The sequence below is a fragment of the Dendrobates tinctorius genome, unplaced genomic scaffold (genome assembly GCF_039654945.1).
Source record: "Dendrobates tinctorius isolate UK_male_01 unplaced genomic scaffold, ASM3965494v1 ptg000165l, whole genome shotgun sequence".
Taxonomy (NCBI): Eukaryota; Metazoa; Chordata; class Amphibia; order Anura; family Dendrobatidae; genus Dendrobates; species Dendrobates tinctorius.
This window is the reverse complement of record NW_027361832.1, coordinates 20,166,043-20,188,893: the sequence shown is the minus strand read 5'-3', so window position 1 is coordinate 20,188,893 and position 22,851 is coordinate 20,166,043. Positions and strand designations below refer to the sequence as shown.

Sequence of the window (22,851 nt, the reverse complement as noted above, 5' to 3'; positions counted from 1 at the left end):
GTTGCGCCCCAGCGGCAGTGTTTTCTTCAGGGCCTGTTGCACCCCAGCGGCAGCGTTTTCTTCAGGGCCTGTTGTGCCCCAGCGGAGGCGTTTTCTTCAGGGCCTGTTGCGCCCCAGCGGCAGCGTTTCCTTCAGGGCCTGTTGCGCCCCAGCGGCAGCGTTATCTTCAGGGCCTGTTGCGCCCCAATGTCCCCGTTTCCTTCAGGGCCTGTTGCGCCCCAGCGGCAGCGTTTCCTTCAGGGCTTGTTGCGCCCCAGCGGCAGCGTTTCCTTCAGGGCCTGTTGCGCCCCAACGTCCCCGTTTTCTTCAGGACCTGTTGCGCCCCAACGTCCTCGTTTTCTTCAGGGCTTGTTGCCCCCCAACGGAATTATTTTCTTCAGGGCCTGTTGCCCCCACCGACATCACTTTCCTCAGGACAGCCGCCTCAGCGACCTCAACGCGGCCACGCTACCGAACCCAGCAGTCCCTGGAAGGCTAAGTGAAACTATATTGGGTTAAGATTGTTGAGTCCCTGCGTGGACTGTTGGTGTTGTACTTATTCCTTGTTTTGTTCAGCCTAGCCCTTCGGCTAGGGTTTTATAAAAGTAATTTCGAAAACCACCATTCGTTTAGTGTCTCGTCACTGCATCCTGCGAACCTGTCCGACCCTACACTAGGAAGGAGCGGGAGGGAATTGGGGGCATTTTCCTGCTAAGGCACGCAAATATTAATGATAATAAGACAGACAGGACAGTCTGACACTTGCTGGCGCTGAGGCTGCAGGGGCAAATAGGAGGTGTGGCCATGTGCAAGCATATGTGCGTGCTCGCTTGCAAGTGACTGTGCGCTTCCTAGGTGTGGCGCGCTGCAGACAGTCAAAGGGGTTGTTCCCTTTCATTAAATGTTCCTCCCAGGTTGCAGGCTTTTAGAAAGCAACAAACCGCCCTGTACTCACCCTACCCGGGTCCACCGGAGAGTCTCACTGCTGCTCCAGGTCTGTGGCATTGGCTGCGACGCTGATGTCACGTCAGCAGCCGATCAGTGAGCTCAGCGGCTCTGAGCGGGGCGTTCTGCCTACAACCCCTTTAAGAGAGCCAGCAAAAAAGTGAAGACAAAGGAAATTACAAAAGGGCCTCTTGCTGAGCACTGGCGATAAGTGAGACAGTCCAAAAAGGAGCGCCAGCCAGGCGTGATTAAGGAACAGGTGCGCTCCTTTAGACCGGGTTCATTTCCAGCTCTGCATTTTTTTCTTGCTGAGCACTGGACAGGGCAGCCGGCAGCCAGACTGCATAGTAGAAAAGCAGCAAGTGAGAAGCCTGTCTCTGCCTACGGCCACACCACCCTGAACACGCCCGATCTCGTCTGATCTTGGAAGCTAAGCTGGGTCGGGCCTGGTTAGTTCTTGGATGGGAGACCGCCTGGGAATACCAGGTGCTGTAGGCTTTTGCTTTTTCCTTCCTTCCACCAGCAGGGGTCACTGTCCTCTATGCCTTTTTTCCATTCCCTTTCACAAGGGCACACATGCTTCTTTCCTCTTTTCATTTGCTTTCTCTCTTGCGCTATTTCGTCCGTGCAAACTGCCAGCATCCTTCTCATCACCGTGGGCCTCCAGCATTGTTGCTTATTTACTTTTAATACTAGGCTTCCTTTCAACAGGACCAGCGCCTCCCGCGGGCTTGGGGGCATCCGCCGGCAACCTGGAGGCCAGTTTACAGGCCGAAGCAAGCAGGACACCTTTGCAGGCAACACGACCCCCCTGAAGAGCAGCACACAGTCACTGGCAACCAGAATGGTGACCGGTCTGCAAACCCTGTCTTATGAGGAAAGGTTGCAGGATTTGGGAATGTTTAGTTTGCAAAAGAGAAGACTGAGAGGAGACTTAATAGCTGTCTACAAATATCTAAAGGGCTGTCACATTGTAGAAGGATCAATTTTATTCTCATTTGCACAAGGAAAGACTAGAAGCAATGTGATGAAACTGAATGGGAGGAGACACAGATTAGATATTAGAAAATTTTTTTTAACAGTTAGAGTGATCAATGAGTGGAACAGGCTGCCACGAGAAGTGGTGAGTTCTCCTTCAATGGAAGTCTTCAAACAGAGGCTGGACAGACATCTGACTGGGATGATTTAGCGAATCCTGCTTTGAGCAGGGGGTTGGACCAGATGGCCCAGGAGGTCCCTTCCAACTCTAAGATTCTATGATTCTATCTCACCCTCTTCCTTCATTCGCTCCTGGACGTCTCAATCCGCCTCAAGTTGCGGCTGCTCCAGCTTGCGCCTTCTGTCACGTCCCCCCAGATGAATGGTTTAGCCTGCAGGAGACCCTGCGTGGAGCCATATTTAAAGACAAATGATGCTCGGGCCCTGCTGCGGCGCGTGGTTTCACTGCAAAACAAACAAAGACTGTAGGGGCGGCCCAGCCTTTGCATCGGCCCTTCGGAGCCCGCCTCCACATGGTCAGAGTTCTCGCCACCATGCGAGCCTGAGGCAGGCTGGCCAGGCGATGGACCAAGCCGTGTCTACTGGCCATACCACCCTGGATACGCCCGATCTCGTCCGAACTCGGAAGCAAAGCGGGGATGGGCTTGGACAGTACTTGGATGGGAGACCTCCTGGGAACACCGAGTGCTGTAGACCATTTTGATGACATTTTGCTCCCTGGCCCAGCTCGGCTAGTATACAGGGGCGCCTTATCAGACACCAACATTACCTAAGCTGGAAGCCCCAAGCCGCATAATGCCTCTGATGCCTCTGAGATGGTTTGCAGCTAGGGACGCTACCACGCCTCCTCGCATGCCTCACACCAAGCTCCTTGCCGCAGCTAAGAGTGCTTATTGACCCCTCGGCCTGCCTTCTGGAAATGAAGGCGTCATAAGCATCCTGGGCCGTTAAGGGGCCAGGCATTCAGCGGGCGCCCAGGGGATGATCTTTAGAGGCCGGCCGGCCGGCTGGCAGAAGTAACGTCTTCTTCTGCAAAGAAGCTTGTGTAACTAACCCAATCAGACGGCTGCCCAGGACCCAAATTCAGTACTAGTGTGGGGAGGAGGACCCCCATATAGTGTTTGGGCCGGAACCAAGGGGACCGCCATCAGAGTTATTGAAGGAAGCACAACAGGGGAATTACAAAGGGAGACATGCGACTGAGGTTGTCAGGGCAACAGGGGGAGGGGCTAGGGTAAAAGGAGCAGGGGACGCGCTGAAGTGGCAGTTGGGGAAGAGAGGGAGTGAAGGCAGGACACAGGGTGACTTGCAGGGGTACCGAGAGGAGCCTGCGAGGAGAAAGCGGCCGATTTACCGACAAGAGAGACGTGAGAGACTGTGCCCAGAGACTGCTCCCCGCTCCCGTTCTGAGAGAATTATCCCCGCTAAACCCCGCCTTAGAGAGAGAGGAACTATACCTCCGGTTGTGGCCGTGAGTACCGGTAACCAGGCCTCAGAGATCTGGGCCCTTCCCCCCAGCCTTCCCCCATCACGCCGACCCGGCCACCATTGGCCTCAAGGTACGCCACCTTGTCACAGGCGGGATTAAAAGCTCGCTACCCTGGCTTAGGAAGAGACTCCTTGGTAAAGGACGGCTACAGGCCTTTCTGGGGAACTGCGTCATCACCGCGCGCCACCTCCATCATTTACTTCAGGGCCTGTTGAGACCCAACGGCATTGCTTTCTTCAGGGCCTGTTGCGCCCCAGCGGCAGTGTTTTCTTCAGGGTCTGTTGCACCCCAGCGGCAGCGTTTTCTTCAGGGTCTGTTGTGCCCCAGCGGAGGCGTTTTCTTCAGGGCCTGTTGCGCCCCAGCGGCAGCGTTTCCTTCAGGGCCTGTTGCGCCCCAGCGGCAGCGTTATCTTCAGGGCCTGTTGCGCCCCAATGTCCCCGTTTCCTTCAGGGCCTGTTGCGCCCCAGCGGCAGCGTTTCCTTCAGGGCCTGTTGCGCCCCAGCGGCAGCGTTATCTTCAGGGCCTGTTGCGCCCCAATGTCCCCGTTTCCTTCAGGGCCTGTTGCGCCCCAGCGGCAGCGTTTCCTTCAGGGCTTGTTGCGCCCCAGCAGCAGCGTTTCCTTCAGGGCCTGTTGCGCCCCAACATCCCCGTTTTCTTCAGGACCTGTTGCGCCCCAACGTCCTCGTTTTCTTCAGGGCTTGTTGCCCCCCAACGGTATTATTTTCTTCAGGGCCTGTTGCCCCCACCGACATCACTTTCCTCAGGACAGCCGCCTCAGCGACCTCAACGCGGCCACGCTACCGAACCCAGCAGTCCCTGGAAGGCTAAGTGAAACTATATTGGGTTAAGATTGTTGAGTCCCTGCGTGGACTGTTGGTGTTGTACTTATTCCTTGTTTTGTTCAGCCTAGCCCTTCGGCTAGGGTTTTATAAAAGTAATTTCGAAAACCACCATTCGTTTAGTGTCTCGTCACTGCATCCTGCGAACCTGTCTGACCCTACACTAGGAAGGAGCGGGAGGGAATTGGGGGCATTTTCCTGCTAAGGCATGCAAATATTAATGATAATAAGACAGACAGGACAGTCTGACACTTGCTGGCGCTGAGGCTGCAGGGGCAAATAGGAGGTGTGGCCATGTGCAAGCATATGTGCGTGCTCGCTTGCAAGTGACTGTGCGCTTCCTAGGTGTGGCGCGCTGCAGACAGTCAAAGGGGTTGTTCCCTTTCATTAAATGTTCTTCCCAGGTTGCAGGCTTTTAGAAAGCAACAAACCGCCCTGTACTCACCCTACCCGGGTCCACCGGAGAGTCTCACTGCTGCTCCAGGTCTGTGGCATTGGCTGCGACGCTGACGTCACGTCAGCAGCCGATCAGTGAGCTCAGCGGCTCTGAGCGGGGCGTTCTGCCTACAACCCCTTTAAGAGAGCCAGCAAAAAAGTGAAGACAAAGGAAATTACAAAAGGGCCTCTTGCTGAGCACTGGCGATAAGTGAGACAGTCCAAAAAGGAGCGCCAGCCAGGCGTGATTAAGGAACAGGTTCGCTCCTTTAGACCGGGTTCATTTCCAGCTCTGCATTTTTTTCTTGCTGAGCACTGGACAGGGCAGCCGGCAGCCAGACTGCATAGTAGAAAAGCAGCAAGTGAGAAGCCTGTCTCTGCCTACGGCCACACCACCCTGAACACGCCCGATCTCGTCTGATCTCGGAAGCTAAGCAGGGTCGGGCCTGGTTAGTACTTGGATGGGAGACCGCCTGGGAATACCAGGTGCTGTAGGCTTTTGCTTTTTCCTTCCTTCCACCAGCAGGGGTCACTGTCCTCTATGCCTTTTTTCCATTCCCTTTCACAAGGGCACACATGCTTCTTTCCTCTTTTCATTTGCTTTCTCTCTTGCGCTATTTCGTCCGTGCAAACTGCCAGCATCCTTCTCATCACCGTGGGCCTCCAGCATTGTTGCTTATTTACTTTTAATACTAGGCTTCCTTTCAACAGGACCAGCGCCTCCCGCGGGCTTGGGGGCATCCGCCGGCAACCTGGAGGCCAGTTTACTGGCCGAAGCAAGCAGGACACCTTTGCAGGCAACACGACCCCCCTGAAGAGCAGCACACAGTCACTGGCAACCAGAATGGTGACCGGTCTGCAAACCCTGTCTTATGAGGAAAGGTTGCAGGATTTGGGAATGTTTAGTTTGCAAAAGAGAAGACTGAGAGGAGACTTAATAGCTGTCTACAAATATCTAAAGGGCTGTCACATTGTAGAAGGATCAACTTTATTCTCATTTGCACAAGGAAAGACTAGAAGCAATGGGATGAAACTGAATGGGAGGAGACACAGATTAGATATTAGAAATTTTTTTTTAACAGTTAGAGTGATCAATGAGTGGAACAGGCTGCCACGAGAAGTGGTGAGTTCTCCTTCAATGGAAGTCTTCAAACAGAGGCTGGACAGACATCTGACTGGGATGATTTAGCGAATCCTGCTTTGAGCAGGGGGTTGGACCAGATGGCCCAGGAGGTCCCTTCCAACTCTAAGATTCTATGATTCTATCTCACCCTCTTCCTTCATTCGCTCCTGGACGTCTCAATCCGCCTCAAGTTGCGGCTGCTCCAGCTTGCGCCTTCTGTCACGTCCCCCCAGATGAATGGTTTAGCCTGCAGGAGACCCTGCGTGGAGCCATATTTAAAGACAAATGATGCTCGGGCCCTGCTGCGGCGCGTGGTTTCACTGCAAAACAAACAAAGACTGTAGGGGCGGCCCAGCCTTTGCATCGGCCCTTCGGAGCCCGCCTCCACATGGTCAGAGTTCTCGCCACCATGCGAGCCTGAGGCAGGCTGACCAGGCGATGGACCAAGCCGTGTTTACTGGCCATACCACCCTGGATACGCCCGATCTCGTCCGAACTCGGAAGCAAAGCGGGGATGGGCTTGGACAGTACTTGGATGGGAGACGTCCTGGGAACACCGAGTGCTGTAGACCATTTTGATGACATTTTGCTCCCTGGCCCAGCTCGGCTAGTATACAGGGGCGCCTTATCAGACACCAACATTACCTAAGCTGGAAGCCCCAAGCCGCATAATGCCTCTGATGCCTCTGAGATGGTTTGCAGCTAGGGACGCTACCACGCCTCCTCGCATGCCTCACACCAAGCTCCTTGCCGCAGCTAAGAGTGCTTATTGACCCCTCGGCCTGCCTTCTGGAAATGAAGGCGTCATAAGCATCCTGGGCCGTTAAGGGGCCAGGCATTCAGCGGGCGCCCAGGGGATGATCTTTAGAGGCCGGCCGGCCGGCTGGCAGAAGTAACGTCTTCTTCTGCAAAGAAGCTTGTGTAACTAACCCAATCAGACGGCTGCCCAGGACCCAAATTCAGTACTAGTGTGGGGAGGAGGACCCCCATATAGTGTTTGGGCCGGAACCAAGGGTACCGCCATCAGAGTTATTGAAGGAAGCACAACAGGGGAATTACAAAGGGAGACATGCGACTGAGGTTGTCAGGGCAACAGGGGGAGGGGCTAGGGTAAAAGGAGCAGGGGACGCGCTGAAGTGGCAGTTGGGGAAGAGAGGGAGTGAAGGCAGGACACAGGGTGACTTGCAGGGGTACGGAGAGGAGCCTGCGAGGAGAAAGCGGCCGATTTACCGACAAGAGAGACGTGAGAGACTGTGCCCAGAGACTGCTCCCCGCTCCCGTTCTGAGAGAATTATCCCCGCTAAACCCCGCCTTAGAGAGAGAGGAACTATACCTCCGGTTGTGGCCGTGAGTACCGGTAACCAGGCCTCAGAGATCTGGGCCCTTCCCCCCAGCCTTCCCCCATCACGCCGACCCGGCCACCATTGGCCTCAAGATACGCCACCTTGTCACAGGCGGGATTAAAGGCTCGCTACCCTGGCTTAGGAAGAGACTCCTTGGTAAAGGACGGCTACAGGCCTTTCTGGGGAACTGCGTCATCACCGCGCGCCACCTCCATCATTTACTTCAGGGCCTGTTGAGACCCAACGGCATTGCTTTCTTCAGGGCCTGTTGCGCCCCAGCGGCAGTGTTTTCTTCAGGGCCTGTTGCACCCCAGCGGCAGCGTTTTCTTCAGGGCCTGTTGTGCCCCAGCGGAGGCGTTTTCTTCAGGGCCTGTTGCGCCCCAGCGGCAGCGTTTCCTTCAGGGCCTGTTGCGCCCCAGCGGCAGCGTTATCTTCAGGGCCTGTTGCGCCCCAATGTCCCCGTTTCCTTCAGGGCCTGTTGCGCCCCAGCCGCAGCGTTTCCTTCAGGGCTTGTTGCGCCCCAGCGGCAGCGTTTCCTTCAGGGACTGTTGCGCCCCAACGTCCCCGTTTTCTTCAGGACCTGTTGCGCCCCAACGTCCTCGTTTTCTTCAGGGCTTGTTGCCCCCCAACGGTATTATTTTCTTCAGGCCCTGTTGCCCCCACCGACATCACTTTCCTCAGGACAGCCGCCTCAGCGACCTCAACGCTGCCACGCTACCGAACCCAGCAGTCCCTGGAAGGCTAAGTGAAACTATATTGGGTTAAGATTGTTGAGTCCCTGCGTGGACTGTTGGTGTTGTACTTATTCCTTGTTTTGTTCAGCCTAGCCCTTCGGCTAGGGTTTTATAAAAGTAATTTCGAAAACCACCATTCGTTTAGTGTCTCGTCACTGCATCCTGCGAACCTGTCCGACCCTACACTAGGAAGGAGCGGGAGGGAATTGGGGGCATTTTCCTGCTAAGGCACGCAAATATTAATGATAATAAGACAGACAGGACAGTCTGACACTTGCTGGCGCTGAGGCTGCAGGGGCAAATAGGAGGTGTGGCCATGTGCAAGCATATGTGCGTGCTCGCTTGCAAGTGACTGTGCGCTTCCTAGGTGTGGCGCGCTGCAGACAGTCAAAGGGGTTGTTCCCTTTCATTAAATGTTCTTCCCAGGTTGCAGGCTTTTAGAAAGCAACAAACCGCCCTGTACTCACCCTACCCGGGTCCACCGGAGAGTCTCACTGCTGCTCCAGGTCTGTGGCATTGGCTGCGACGCTGATGTCACGTCAGCAGCCGATCAGTGAGCTCAGCGGCTCTGAGCGGGGCGTTCTGCCTACAACCCCTTTAAGAGAGCCAGCAAAAAAGTGAAGAGAAAGGAAATTACAAAAGGGCCTCTTGCTGAGCACTGGCGATAAGTGAGACAGTCCAAAAAGGAGCGCCAGCCAGGCGTGATTAAGGAACAGGTGCGCTCCTTTAGACCGGGTTCATTTCCAGCTCTGCAATTTTTTCTTGCTGAGCACTGGACAGGGCAGCCGGCAGCCAGACTGCATAGTAGAAAAGCAGCAAGTGAGAAGCTTGTCTCTGCCTACGGCCACACCACCCTGAACACGCCCGATCTCGTCTGATCTCGGAAGCTAAGCAGGGTCGGGCCTGGTTAGTACTTGGATGGGAGACCGCCTGGGAATACCAGGTGCTGTAGGCTTTTGCTTTTTCCTTCCACCAGCAGGGGTCACTGTCCTCTATTCCTTTTTTCCATTCCCTTTCACAAGGGCACACATGCTTCTTTCCTCTTTTCATTTGCTTTCTCTCTTGCGCTATTTCGTCCGTGCAAACTGCCAGCATCCTTCTCATCACCGTGGTCCTCCAGCATTGTTGCTTATTTACTTTTAATACTAGGCTTCCTTTCAACAGGACCAGCGCCTCCCGCGGGCTTGGGGGCATCCGCCGGCAACCTGGAGGCCAGTTTACAGGCCGAAGCAAGCAGGACACCTTTGCAGGCAACAAGACCCCCCTGAAGAGCAGCACACAGTCACTGGCAACCATCTCACCCTCTTCCTTCATTCGCTCCTGGACGTCTCAATCCGCCTCAAGTTGCGGCTCCTCAAGCTTGCTCCTTCTGTCACGTCCCCCCAGATGAATGGTTTATCCTGCAGGAGACCCTGCGTGGAGCCATATTTAAAGACAAATGATGCTCGGGCCCTGCTGCGGCGCGTGGTTTCACTGCAAAACAAACAAAGACTGTAGGGTCGGCCCAGCCTTTGCATCGGCCCTTCGGAGCCCGCCTCCACATGGTCAGAGTTCTCGCCACCACGCGAGCCTGAGGCAGGCTGGCCAGGCGATGGACCAAGCCGTGTCTACTGGCCATACCACCCTGGATACGCCCGAACTCGGAAGCAAAGCGGGGATGGGCTTGGACAGTACTTGGATGGTAGACCTCCTGGGAACACCGAGTGCTGTAGACCATTTTGATGACATTTTGCTCCCTGGCCCAGCTCGGCTAGTATACAGGGGCGTCTTATCAGACACCAACATAAGCTGGAAGCCCCAAGCCGCATAATGCCTCTGATGCCTCTGAGATGGTTTGCAGCTAGGGACGCTACCACGCCTCCTCGCATGCCTCACACCGAGCTCCTTGCCGCGGCTAAGAGTGCTTATTGATCCCTCAGCCTGCCTTCTGGAAATGATGGCGTCATAAGCATCCTGGGCCGTTAAGGGGCCAGGCATTCAGCGGGCGCCCAGGGGATGATTTTTAGAGGACGTCCGGCCGGCAGAAGTAACGTCTTCTTCTGCAAAGAAGCTTGTGTAACTAACCCAATCAAACGGCTGCCCAGGACCCAAATTCAGTACTAGGAAGGAGCGGGAGGGAATTGGGGGTATTTTCCTGCTAAGGCACGCAAATATTAATGATAATAAGACAGACAGGACAGTCTGACACTTGCTGGCGCTGAGGCTGCAGGGGCAAATAGGAGGTGTGGCCATGTGCAAGCATATGTGCGTGCTCGCTTGCAAGTGACTGTGCGCTTCCTAGGTGTGGCGCGCTGCAGACAGTCAAAGGGGTTGTTCCCTTTCATTAAACGTTCTTCCCAGGTTGCAGGCTTTTAGAAAGCAACAAACCGCCCTGTACTCACCCTACCCGGGTCCACCGGAGAGTCTCACCGCTGCTCCAGGTCTGTGGCATTGGCTGCGACGCTGACGTCACGTCAGCAGCCGATCAGTGAGCTCAGCGGCTCTGAGCGGGGCGTTCTGCCTACAACCCCTTTAAGAGAGCCAGCAAAAAAGTGAAGAGAAAGGAAATTACAAAAGGGCCTCTTGCTGAGCACTGGCGATAAGTGAGACAGTCCAAAAAGGAGCGCCAGCCAGGCGTGATTAAGGAACAGGTGCGCTCCTTTAGACCGGGTTCATTTCCAGCTCTGCATTTTTTTCTTGCTGAGCACTGGACAGGGCAGCCGGCAGCCAGACTGCATAGTAGAAAAGCAGCAAGTGAGAAGCCTGTCTCTGCCTACGGCCACACCACCCTGAACACGCCTGATCTCGGAAGCTAAGCAGGGTCGGGCCTGGTTAGTACTTGGATGGGAGACCGCCTGGGAATACCAGGTGCTGTAGGCTTTTGCTTTTTCCTTCCTTCCACCAGCAGGGGTCACTGTCCTCTATGCCTTTTTTCCATTCCCTTTCACAAGGGCACACATGCTTCTTTCCTCTTTTCATTTGCTTTCTCTCTTGCGCTATTTCGTCCGTGCAAACTGCCAGCATCCTTCTCATCACCGTGGGCCTCCAGCATTGTTGCTTATTTACTTTTAATACTAGGCTTCCTTTCAACAGGACCAGCGCCTCCCGCGGGCTTGGGGGCATCCGCCGGCAACCTGGAGGCCAGTTTACAGGCCGAAGCAAGCAGGACACCTTTGCAGGCAACACGACCCCCCTGAAGAGCAGCACACAGTCACTGGCAACCAGAATGGTGACCGGTCTGCAAACCCTGTCTTATGAGGAAAGGTTGCAGGATTTGGGAATGTTTAGTTTGCAAAAGAGAAGACTGAGAGGAGACTTAATAGCTGTCTACAAATATCTAAAGGGCTGTCACATTGTAGAAGGATCAACTTTATTCTCATTTGCACAAGGAAAGACTAGAAGCAATGGGATGAAACTGAATGGGAGGAGACACAGATTAGATATTAGAAAAAAATTTTTAACAGTTAGAGTGATCAATGAGTGGAACAGGCTGCCACGAGAAGTGGTGAGTTCTCCTTCAATGGAAGTCTTCAAACAGAGGCTGGACAGACATCTGACTGGGATGATTTAGCGAATCCTGCTTTGAGCAGGGGGTTGGACCAGATGGCCCAGGAGGTCCCTTCCAACTCTACGATTCTATGATTCTATCTCACCCTCTTCCTTCATTCGCTCCTGGACGTCTCAATCCGCCTCAAGTTGCGGCTGCTCCAGCTTGCGCCTTCTGTCACGTCCCCCCAGATGAATGGTTTAGCCTGCAGGAGACCCTGCGTGGAGCCATATTTAAAGACAAATGATGCTCGGGCCCTGCTGCGGCGCGTGGTTTCACTGCAAAACAAACAAAGACTGTAGGGGCGGCCCAGCCTTTGCATCGGCCCTTCGGAGCCCGCCTCCACATGGTCAGAGTTCTCGCCACCATGCGAGCCTGAGGCAGGCTGGCCAGGCGATGGACCAAGCCGTGTCTACTGGCCATACCACCCTGGATACGCCCGATCTCGTCCGAACTCGGAAGCAAAGCGGGGATGGGCTTGGACAGTACTTGGATGGGAGACCTCCTGGGAACACCGAGTGCTGTAGACCATTTTGATGACATTTTGCTCCCTGGCCCAGCTCGGCTAGTATACAGGGGCGCCTTATCAGACACCAACATTACCTAAGCTGGAAGCCCCAAGCCGCATAATGCCTCTGATGCCTCTGAGATGGTTTGCAGCTAGGGACGCTACCACGCCTCCTCGCATGCCTCACACCAAGCTCCTTGCCGCAGCTAAGAGTACTTATTGACCCCTCGGCCTGCCTTCTGGAAATGAAGGCGTCATAAGCATCCTGGGCCGTTAAGGGGCCAGGCATTCAGCGGGCGCCCAGGGGATGATCTTTAGAGGCCGGCCGGCCGGCCGGCTGGCAGAAGTAACGTCTTCTTCTGCAAAGAAGCTTGTGTAACTAACCCAATCAGACGGCTGCCCAGGACCCAAATTCAGTACTAGTGTGGGGAGGAGGACCCCCATATAGTGTTTGGGCCGGAACCAAGGGGACCGCCATCAGAGTTATTGAAGGAAGCACAACAGGGGAATTACAAAGGGAGACATGCGACTGAGGTTGTCAGGGCAACAGGGGGAGGGGCTAGGGTAAAAGGAGCAGGGGACGCGCTGAAGTGGCAGTTGGGGAAGAGAGGGAGTGAAGGCAGGACACAGGGTGACTTGCAGGGGTACCGAGAGGAGCCTGCGAGGAGAAAGCGGCCGATTTACCGACAAGAGAGACGTGAGAGACTGTGCCCAGAGACTGCTCCCCGCTCCCGTTCTGAGAGAATTATCCCCGCTAAACCCCGCCTTAGAGAGAGAGGAACTATACCTCCGGTTGTGGCCGTGAGTACCGGTAACCAGGCCTCAGAGATCTGGGCCCTTCCCCCCAGCCTTCCCCCATCACGCCGACCCGGCCACCATTGGCCTCAAGATACGCCACCTTGTCACAGGCGGGATTAAAGGCTCGCTACCCTGGCTTAGGAAGAGACTCCTTGGTAAAGGACGGCTACAGGCCTTTCTGGGGAACTGCGTCATCACCGCGCGCCACCTCCATCATTTACTTCAGGGCCTGTTGAGACCCAACGGCATTGCTTTCTTCAGGGCCTGTTGCGCCCCAGCGGCAGTGTTTTCTTCAGGGCCTGTTGCACCCCAGCGGCAGCGTTTTCTTCAGGGCCTGTTGTGCCCCAGCGGAGGCGTTTTCTTCAGGGCCTGTTGCGCCCCAGCGGCAGCGTTTCCTTCAGGGCCTGTTGCGCCCCAGCGGCAGCGTTATCTTCAGGGCCTGTTGCGCCCCAATGTCCCCGTTTCCTTCAGGGCCTGTTGCGCCCCAGCGGCAGCGTTTCCTTCAGGGCTTGTTGCGCCCCAGCGGCAGCGTTTCCTTCAGGGCCTGTTGCGCCCCAACGTCCCCGTTTTCTTCAGGACCTGTTGCGCCCCAACGTCCTCGTTTTCTTCAGGGCTTGTTGCCCCCCAACGGAATTATTTTCTTCAGGGCCTGTTGCCCCCACCGACATCACTTTCCTCAGGACAGCCGCCTCAGCGACCTCAACGCGGCCACGCTACCGAACCCAGCAGTCCCTGGAAGGCTAAGTGAAACTATATTGGGTTAAGATTGTTGAGTCCCTGCGTGGACTGTTGGTGTTGTACTTATTCCTTGTTTTGTTCAGCCTAGCCCTTCGGCTAGGGTTTTATAAAAGTAATTTCGAAAACCACCATTCGTTTAGTGTCTCGTCACTGCATCCTGCGAACCTGTCCGACCCTACACTAGGAAGGAGCGGGAGGGAATTGGGGGCATTTTCCTGCTAAGGCACGCAAATATTAATGATAATAAGACAGACAGGACAGTCTGACACTTGCTGGCGCTGAGGCTGCAGGGGCAAATAGGAGGTGTGGCCATGTGCAAGCATATGTGCGTGCTCGCTTGCAAGTGACTGTGCGCTTCCTAGGTGTGGCGCGCTGCAGACAGTCAAAGGGGTTGTTCCCTTTCATTAAATGTTCTTCCCAGGTTGCAGGCTTTTAGAAAGCAACAAACCGCCCTGTACTCACCCTACCCGGGTCCACCGGAGAGTCTCACTGCTGCTCCAGGTCTGTGGCATTGGCTGCGACGCTGATGTCACGTCAGCAGCCGATCAGTGAGCTCAGCGGCTCTGAGCGGGGCGTTCTGCCTACAACCCCTTTAAGAGAGCCAGCAAAAAAGTGAAGAGAAAGGAAATTACAAAAGGGCCTCTTGCTGAGCACTGGCGATAAGTGAGACAGTCCAAAAAGGAGCGCCAGCCAGGCGTGATTAAGGAACAGGTGCGCTCCTTTAGACCGGGTTCATTTCCAGCTCTGCATTTTTTTCTTGCTGAGCACTGGACAGGGCAGCCGGCAGCCAGACTGCATAGTAGAAAAGCAGCAAGTGAGAAGCCTGTCTCTGCCTACGGCCACACCACCCTGAACACGCCCGATCTCGTCTGATCTCGGAAGCTAAGCAGGGTCGGGCCTGGTTAGTACTTGGATGGGAGACCGCCTGGGAATACCAGGTGCTATAGGCTTTTGCTTTTTCCTTCCTTCCACCAGCAGGGGTCACTGTCCTCTATGCCTTTTTTCCATTCCCTTTCACAAGGGCACACATGCTTCTTTCCTCTTTTCATTTGCTTTCTCTCTTGCGCTATTTCGTCCGTGCAAACTGCCAGCATCCTTCTCATCACCGTGGGCCTCCAGCATTGTTGCTTATTTACTTTTAATACTAGGCTTCCTTTCAACAGGACCAGCGCCTCCCGCGGGCTTGGGGGCATCCGCCGGCAACCTGGAGGCCAGTTTACAGGCCGAAGCAAGCAGGACACCTTTGCAGGCAACACGACCCCCCTGAAGAGCAGCACACAGTCACTGGCAACCAGAATGGTGACCGGTCTGCAAACCCTGTCTTATGAGGAAAGGTTGCAGGATTTGGGAATGTTTAGTTTGCAAAAGAGAAGACTGAGAGGAGACTTAATAGCTGTCTACAAATATCTAAAGGGCTGTCACATTGTAGAAGGATCAACTTTATTCTCATTTGCACAAGGAAAGACTAGAAGCAATGTGATGAAACTGAATGGGAGGAGACACAGATTAGATATTAGAAAAATTTTTTTAACAGTTAGAGTGATCAATGAGTGGAACAGGCTGCCACGAGAAGTGGTGAGTTCTCCTTCAATGGAAGTCTTCAAACAGAGGCTGGACAGACATCTGACTGGGATGATTTAGCGAATCCTGCTTTGAGCAGGGGGTTGGACCAGATGGCCCAGGAGGTCCCTTCCAACTCTAAGATTCTATGATTCTATCTCACCCTCTTCCTTCATTCGCTCCTGGACGTCTCAATCCGCCTCAAGTTGCGGCTGCTCCAGCTTGCGCCTTCTGTCACGTCCCCCCAGATGAATGGTTTAGCCTGCAGGAGACCCTGCGTGGAGCCATATTTAAAGACAAATGATGCTCGGGCCCTGCTGCGGCGCGTGGTTTCACTGCAAAACAAACAAAGACTGTAGGGGCGGCCCAGCCTTTGCATCGGCCCTTCGGAGCCCGCCTCCACATGGTCAGAGTTCTCGCCACCATGCGAGCCTGAGGCAGGCTGGCCAGGCGATGGACCAAGCCGTGTCTACTGGCCATACCACCCTGGATACGCCCGATCTCGTCCGAACTCGGAAGCAAAGCGGGGATGGGCTTGGACAGTACTTGGATGGGAGACCTCCTGGGAACACCGAGTGCTGTAGACCATTTTGATGACATTTTGCTCCCTGGCCCAGCTCGGCTAGTATACAGGGGCGCCTTATCAGACACCAACATTACCTAAGCTGGAAGCCCCAAGCCGCATAATGCCTCTGATGCCTCTGAGATGGTTTGCAGCTAGGGACGCTACCACGCCTCCTCGCATGCCTCACACCAAGCTCCTTGCCGCAGCTAAGAGTGCTTATTGACCCCTCGGCCTGCCTTCTGGAAATGAAGGCGTCATAAGCATCCTGGGCCGTTAAGGGGCCAGGCATTCAGCGGGCGCCCAGGGGATGATCTTTAGAGGCCGGCCGGCCGGCTGGCAGAAGTAACGTCTTCTTCTGCAAAGAAGCTTGTGTAACTAACCCAATCAGACGGCTGCCCAGGACCCAAATTCAGTACTAGTGTGGGGAGGAGGACCCCCATATAGTGTTTGGGCCGGAACCAAGGGGACCGCCATCAGAGTTATTGAAGGAAGCACAACAGGGGAATTACAAAGGGAGACATGCGACTGAGGTTGTCAGGGCAACAGGGGGAGGGGCTAGGGTAAAAGGAGCAGGGGACGCGCTGAAGTGGCAGTTGGGGAAGAGAGGGAGTGAAGGCAGGACACAGGGTGACTTGCAGGGGTACCGAGAGGAGCCTGCGAGGAGAAAGCGGCCGATTTACCGACAAGAGAGACGTGAGAGACTGTGCCCAGAGACTGCTCCCCGCTCCCGTTCTGAGAGAATTATCCCCGCTAAACCCCGCCTTAGAGAGAGAGGAACTATACCTCCGGTTGTGGCCGTGAGTACCGGTAACCAGGCCTCAGAGATCTGGGCCCTTCCCCCCAGCCTTCCCCCATCACGCCGACCCGGCCACCATTGGCCTCAAGATACGCCACCTTGTCACAGGCGGGATTAAAAGCTCGCTACCCTGGCTTAGGAAGAGACTCCTTGGTAAAGGACGGCTACAGGCCTTTCTGGGGAACTGCGTCATCACCGCGCGCCACCTCCATCATTTACTTCAGGGCCTGTTGAGACCCAACGGCATTGCTTTCTTCAGGGCCTGTTGCGCCCCAGCGGCAGTGTTTTCTTCAGGGTCTGTTGCACCCCAGCGGCAGCGTTTTCTTCAGGGTCTGTTGTGCCCCAGCGGAGGCGTTTTCTTCAGGGCCTGTTGCGCCCCAGCGGCAGCGTTTCCTTCAGGGCCTGTTGCGCCCCAGCGGCAGCGTTATCTTCAGGGCCTGTTGCGCCCCAATGTCCCCGTTTCCTTCAGGGCCTGTTGCGCCCCAGCGGCAGCGTTTCCTTCAGGGCTTGTTGCGCCCCAGCGGCAGCGTTTCCTTCAGGGCCTGTTGCGCCCCAACATCCCCGTTTTCTTCAGGACCTGTTGCGCCCCAACGTCCTCGTTTTCTTCAGGGCTTGTTGCCCCCCAACGGTATTATTTTCTTCAGGGCCTGTTGCCCCCACCGACATCACTTTCCTCAGGACAGCCGCCTCAGCGACCTCAACGCGGCCACGCTACCGAACCCAGCAGTCCCTGGAAGGCTAAGTGAAACTATATTGGGTTAAGATTGTTGAGTCCCTGCGTGGACTGTTGGTGTTGTACTTATTCCTTGTTTTGTTCAGCCTAGCCCTTCGGCTAGGGTTTTATAAAAGTAATTTCGAAAACCACCATTCGTTTAGTGTCTCGTCACTGCATCCTGCGAACCTGTCTGACCCTACACTAGGAAGGAGCGGGAGGGAATTGGGGGCATTTTCCTGCTAAGGCATGCAAATATTAATGATAATAAGACAGACAGGACAGTCTGACACTTGCTGGCGCTGAGGCTGCAGGGGCAAATAGGAGGTGTGGCCATGTGCAAGCATATGTGCGTGCTCGCTTGCAAGTGACTGTGCGCTTCCTAGGTGTGGCGCGCTGCAGACAGTCAAAGGGGTTGTTCCCTTTCATTAAATGTTCTTCCCAGGTTGCAGGCTTTTAGAAAGCAACAAACCGCCCTGTACTCACCCTACCCGGGTCCACCGGAGAGTCTCACTGCTGCTCCAGGTCTGTGGCATTGGCTGCGACGCTGATGTCACGTCAGCAGCCGATCAGTGAGCTCAGCGGCTCTGAGCGGGGCGTTCTGCCTACAACCCCTTTAAGAGAGCCAGCAAAAAAGTGAAGAGAAAGGAAATTACAAAAGGGCCTCTTGCTGAGCACTGGCGATAAGTGAGACAGTCCAAAAAGGAGCGCCAGCCAGGCGTGATTAAGGAACAGGTGCGCTCCTTTAGACCGGGTTCATTTCCAGCTCTGCAATTTTTTCTTGCTGAGCACTGGACAGGGCAGCCGGCAGCCAGACTGCATAGTAGAAAAGCAGCAAGTGAGAAGCTTGTCTCTGCCTACGGCCACACCACCCTGAACACGCCCGATCTCGTCTGATCTCGGAAGCTAAGCAGGGTCGGGCCTGGTTAGTACTTGGATGGGAGACCGCCTGGGAATACCAGGTGCTGTAGGCTTTTGCTTTTTCCTTCCACCAGCAGGGGTCACTGTCCTCTATTCCTTTTTTCCATTCCCTTTCACAAGGGCACACATGCTTCTTTCCTCTTTTCATTTGCTTTCTCTCTTGCGCTATTTCGTCCGTGCAAACTGCCAGCATCCTTCTCATCACCGTGGTCCTCCAGCATTGTTGCTTATTTACTTTTAATACTAGGCTTCCTTTCAACAGGACCAGCGCCTCCCGCGGGCTTGGGGGCATCCGCCGGCAACCTGGAGGCCAGTTTACAGGCCGAAGCAAGCAGGACACCTTTGCAGGCAACAAGACCCCCCTGAAGAGCAGCACACAGTCACTGGCAACCATCTCACCCTCTTCCTTCATTCGCTCCTGGACGTCTCAATCCGCCTCAAGTTGCGGCTCCTCAAGCTTGCTCCTTCTGTCACGTCCCCCCAGATGAATGGTTTATCCTGCAGGAGACCCTGCGTGGAGCCATATTTAAAGACAAATGATGCTCGGGCCCTGCTGCGGCGCGTGGTTTCACTGCAAAACAAACAAAGACTGTAGGGGCGGCCCAGCCTTTGCATCGGCCCTTCGGAGCCCGCCTCCACATGGTCAGAGTTCTCGCCACCACGCGAGCCTGAGGCAGGCTGGCCAGGCGATGGACCAAGCCGTGTCTACTGGCCATACCACCCTGGATACGCCCGAACTCGGAAGCAAAGTGGGGATGGGCTTGGACAGTACTTGGATGGTAGACCTCCTGGGAACACCGAGTGCTGTAGACCATTTTGATGACATTTTGCTCCCTGGCCCAGCTCGGCTAGTATACAGGGGCGTCTTATCAGACACCAACATAAGCTGGAAGCCCCAAGCCGCATAATGCCTCTGATGCCTCTGAGATGGTTTGCAGCTAGGGACGCTACCACGCCTCCTCGCATGCCTCACACCGAGCTCCTTGCCGCGGCTAAGAGTGCTTATTGATCCCTCAGCCTGCCTTCTGGAAATGATGGCGTCATAAGCATCCTGGGCCGTTAAGGGGCCAGGCATTCAGCGGGCGCCCAGGGGATGATTTTTAGAGGACGTCCGGCCGGCAGAAGTAACGTCTTCTTCTGCAAAGAAGCTTGTGTAACTAACCCAATCAAACGGCTGCCCAGGACCCAAATTCAGTACTAGGAAGGAGCGGGAGGGAATTGGGGGTATTTTCCTGCTAAGGCACGCAAATATTAATGATAATAAGACAGACAGGACAGTCTGACACTTGCTGGCGCTGAGGCTGCAGGGGCAAATAGGAGGTGTGGCCATGTGCAAGCATATGTGCGTGCTCGCTTGCAAGTGACTGTGCGCTTCCTAGGTGTGGCGCGCTGCAGACAGTCAAAGGGGTTGTTCCCTTTCATTAAACGTTCTTCCCAGGTTGCAGGCTTTTAGAAAGCAACAAACCGCCCTGTACTCACCCTACCCGGGTCCACCGGAGAGTCTCACCGCTGCTCCAGGTCTGTGGCATTGGCTGCGACGCTGACGTCACGTCAGCAGCCGATCAGTGAGCTCAGCGGCTCTGAGCGGGGCGTTCTGCCTACAACCCCTTTAAGAGAGCCAGCAAAAAAGTGAAGAGAAAGGAAATTACAAAAGGGCCTCTTGCTGAGCACTGGCGATAAGTGAGACAGTCCAAAAAGGAGCGCCAGCCAGGCGTGATTAAGGAACAGGTGCGCTCCTTTAGACCGGGTTCATTTCCAGCTCTGCATTTTTTTCTTGCTGAGCACTGGACAGGGCAGCCGGCAGCCAGACTGCATAGTAGAAAAGCAGCAAGTGAGAAGCCTGTCTCTGCCTACGGCCACACCACCCTGAACACGCCCGATCTCGTCTGATCTCGGAAGCTAAGCAGGGTCGGGCCTGGTTAGTACTTGGATGGGAGACCGCCTGGGAATACCAGGTTCTGTAGGCTTTTGCTTTTTCCTTCCTTCCACCAGCAGGGGTCACTGTCCTCTATGCCTTTTTTCCATTCCCTTTCACAAGGGCACACATGCTTCTTTCCTCTTTTCATTTGCTTTCTCTCTTGCGCTATTTCGTCCGTGCAAACTGCCAGCATCCTTCTCATCACCGTGGGCCTCCAGCATTGTTGCTTATTTACTTTTAATACTAGGCTTCCTTTCAACAGGACCAGCGCCTCCCGCGGGCTTGGGGGCATCCGCCGGCAACCTGGAGGCCAGTTTACAGGCCGAAGCAAGCAGGACACCTTTGCAGGCAACACGACCCCCCTGAAGAGCAGCACACAGTCACTGGCAACCAGAATGGTGACCGGTCTGCAAACCCTGTCTTATGAGGAAAGGTTGCAGGATTTGGGAATGTTTAGTTTGCAAAAGAGAAGACTGAGAGGAGACTTAATAGCTGTCTACAAATATCTAAAGGGCTGTCACATTGTAGAAGGATCAACTTTATTCTCATTTGCACAAGGAAAGACTAGAAGCAGTGGGATGAAACTGAATGGGAGGAGACACAGATTAGATATTAGAAAAAAATTTTTAACAGTTAGAGTGATCAATGAGTGGAACAGGCTGCCACGAGAAGTGGTGAGTTCTCCTTCATTGGAAGTCTTCAAACAGAGGCTGGACAGACATCTGACTGGGATGATTTAGCGAATCCTGCTTTGAGCAGGGGGTTGGACCAGATGGCCCAGGAGGTCCCTTCCAACTCTACGATTCTATGATTCTATCTCACCCTCTTCCTTCATTCGCTCCTGGACGTCTCAATCCGCCTCAAGTTGCGGCTGCTCCAGCTTGCGCCTTCTGTCACGTCCCCCCAGATGAATGGTTTAGCCTGCAGGAGACCCTGCGTGGAGCCATATTTAAAGACAAATGATGCTCGGGCCCTGCTGCGGCGCGTGGTTTCACTGCAAAACAAACAAAGACTGTAGGGGCGGCCCAGCCTTTGCATCGGCCCTTCGGAGCCCGCCTCCACATGGTCAGAGTTCTCGCCACCATGCGAGCCTGAGGCAGGCTGGCCAGGCGATGGACCAAGCCGTGTCTACTGGCCATACCACCCTGGATACGCCCGATCTCGTCCGAACTCGGAAGCAAAGCGGGGATGGGCTTGGACAGTACTTGGATGGGAGACCTCCTGGGAACACCGAGTGCTGTAGACCATTTTGATGACATTTTGCTCCCTGGCCCAGCTCGGCTAGTATACAGGGGCGCCTTATCAGACACCAACATTACCTAAGCTGGAAGCCCCAAGCCGCATAATGCCTCTGATGCCTCTGAGATGGTTTGCAGCTAGGGACGCTACCACGCCTCCTCGCATGCCTCACACCAAGCTCCTTGCCGCAGCTAAGAGTGCTTATTGACCCCTCGGCCTGCCTTCTGGAAATGAAGGCGTCATAAGCATCCTGGGCCGTTAAGGGGCCAGGCATTCAGCGGGCGCCCAGGGGATGATCTTTAGAGGCCGGCCGGCCGGCCGGCTGGCAGAAGTAACGTCTTCTTCTGCAAAGAAGCTTGTGTAACTAACCCAATCAGACGGCTGCCCAGGACCCAAATTCAGTACTAGTGTGGGGAGGAGGACCCCCATATAGTGTTTGGGCCGGAACCAAGGGGACCGCCATCAGAGTTATTGAAGGAAGCACAACAGGGGAATTACAAAGGGAGACATGCGACTGAGGTTGTCAGGGCAACAGGGGGAGGGGCTAGGGTAAAAGGAGCAGGGGACGCGCTGAAGTGGCAGTTGGGGAAGAGAGGGAGTGAAGGCAGGACACAGGGTGACTTGCAGGGGTACCGAGAGGAGCCTGCGAGGAGAAAGCGGCCGATTTACCGACAAGAGAGACGTGAGAGACTGTGCCCAGAGACTGCTCCCCGCTCCCGTTCTGAGAGAATTATCCCCGCTAAACCCCGCCTTAGAGAGAGAGGAACTATACCTCCGGTTGTGGCCGTGAGTACCGGTAACCAGGCCTCAGAGATCTGGGCCCTTCCCCCCAGCCTTCCCCCATCACGCCGACCCGGCCACCATTGGCCTCAAGATACGCCACCTTGTCACAGGCGGGATTAAAGGCTCGCTACCCTGGCTTAGGAAGAGACTCCTTGGTAAAGGACGGCTACAGGCCTTTCTGGGGAACTGCGTCATCACCGCGCGCCACCTCCATCATTTACTTCAGGGCCTGTTGAGACCCAACGGCATTGCTTTCTTCAGGGCCTGTTGCGCCCCAGCGGCAGTGTTTTCTTCAGGGCCTGTTGCACCCCAGCGGCAGCGTTTTCTTCAGGGCCTGTTGTGCCCCAGCGGAGGCGTTTTCTTCAGGGCCTGTTGCGCCCCAGCGGCAGCGTTTCCTTCAGGGCCTGTTGCGCCCCAGCGGCAGCGTTATCTTCAGGGCCTGTTGCGCCCCAATGTCCCCGTTTCCTTCAGGGCCTGTTGCGCCCCAGCGGCAGCGTTTCCTTCAGGGCTTGTTGCGCCCCAGCGGCAGCGTTTCCTTCAGGGCCTGTTGCGCCCCAACGTCCCCGTTTTCTTCAGGACCTGTTGCGCCCCAACGTCCTCGTTTTCTTCAGGGCTTGTTGCCCCCCAACGGAATTATTTTCTTCAGGGCCTGTTGCCCCCACCGACATCACTTTCCTCAGGACAGCCGCCTCAGCGACCTCAACGCGGCCACGCTACCGAACCCAGCAGTCCCTGGAAGGCTAAGTGAAACTATATTGGGTTAAGATTGTTGAGTCCCTGCGTGGACTGTTGGTGTTGTACTTATTCCTTGTTTTGTTCAGCCTAGCCCTTCGGCTAGGGTTTTATAAAAGTAATTTCGAAAACCACCATTCGTTTAGTGTCTCGTCACTGCATCCTGCGA

At 55.1% G+C, this 22,851-nt stretch overlaps 10 non-coding genes and 4 pseudogenes across 10 annotated transcripts; all 14 read left to right on the top strand.

Annotated features, from left to right (window-relative positions):
* Window positions 1–1,303: 1,303 nt before the first annotated feature.
* LOC141053439 (5S ribosomal RNA) lies at window positions 1,304–1,422 on the top strand. The gene has a single exon (XR_012221173.1). It is a non-coding gene; the product is annotated as a 5S ribosomal RNA (ribosomal RNA).
* Window positions 1,423–2,499: 1,077 nt separating this feature from the next.
* LOC141053386 (5S ribosomal RNA) lies at window positions 2,500–2,619 on the top strand. The gene has a single exon (XR_012221125.1). It is a non-coding gene; the product is annotated as a 5S ribosomal RNA (ribosomal RNA).
* Window positions 2,620–5,065: 2,446 nt separating this feature from the next.
* Window positions 5,066–5,184, top strand: LOC141053558 (5S ribosomal RNA). The gene has a single exon (XR_012221208.1). It is a non-coding gene; the product is annotated as a 5S ribosomal RNA (ribosomal RNA).
* Window positions 5,185–6,261: 1,077 nt separating this feature from the next.
* LOC141053471 (5S ribosomal RNA) lies at window positions 6,262–6,381 on the top strand (annotated as a pseudogene).
* A 2,341-nt stretch (window positions 6,382–8,722) lies between these two features.
* Window positions 8,723–8,841, top strand: LOC141053546 (5S ribosomal RNA). The gene has a single exon (XR_012221207.1). It is a non-coding gene; the product is annotated as a 5S ribosomal RNA (ribosomal RNA).
* A 650-nt stretch (window positions 8,842–9,491) lies between these two features.
* On the top strand, window positions 9,492–9,601 carry LOC141053529 (5S ribosomal RNA; annotated as a pseudogene).
* Window positions 9,602–10,636: 1,035 nt separating this feature from the next.
* Window positions 10,637–10,745, top strand: LOC141053482 (5S ribosomal RNA; annotated as a pseudogene).
* A 1,077-nt stretch (window positions 10,746–11,822) lies between these two features.
* LOC141053385 (5S ribosomal RNA) lies at window positions 11,823–11,942 on the top strand. Its single transcript, XR_012221124.1, has one exon. It is a non-coding gene; the product is annotated as a 5S ribosomal RNA (ribosomal RNA).
* Window positions 11,943–14,287: 2,345 nt separating this feature from the next.
* On the top strand, window positions 14,288–14,406 carry LOC141053282 (5S ribosomal RNA). Its single transcript, XR_012221031.1, has one exon. It is a non-coding gene; the product is annotated as a 5S ribosomal RNA (ribosomal RNA).
* Window positions 14,407–15,483: 1,077 nt separating this feature from the next.
* On the top strand, window positions 15,484–15,603 carry LOC141053384 (5S ribosomal RNA). The gene has a single exon (XR_012221123.1). It is a non-coding gene; the product is annotated as a 5S ribosomal RNA (ribosomal RNA).
* Window positions 15,604–17,944: 2,341 nt separating this feature from the next.
* Window positions 17,945–18,063, top strand: LOC141053533 (5S ribosomal RNA). The gene has a single exon (XR_012221206.1). It is a non-coding gene; the product is annotated as a 5S ribosomal RNA (ribosomal RNA).
* Window positions 18,064–18,713: 650 nt separating this feature from the next.
* LOC141053580 (5S ribosomal RNA) lies at window positions 18,714–18,823 on the top strand (annotated as a pseudogene).
* Window positions 18,824–19,858: 1,035 nt separating this feature from the next.
* On the top strand, window positions 19,859–19,977 carry LOC141053305 (5S ribosomal RNA). Its single transcript, XR_012221051.1, has one exon. It is a non-coding gene; the product is annotated as a 5S ribosomal RNA (ribosomal RNA).
* A 1,077-nt stretch (window positions 19,978–21,054) lies between these two features.
* LOC141053383 (5S ribosomal RNA) lies at window positions 21,055–21,174 on the top strand. Its single transcript, XR_012221122.1, has one exon. It is a non-coding gene; the product is annotated as a 5S ribosomal RNA (ribosomal RNA).
* Window positions 21,175–22,851: the final 1,677 nt, after the last annotated feature.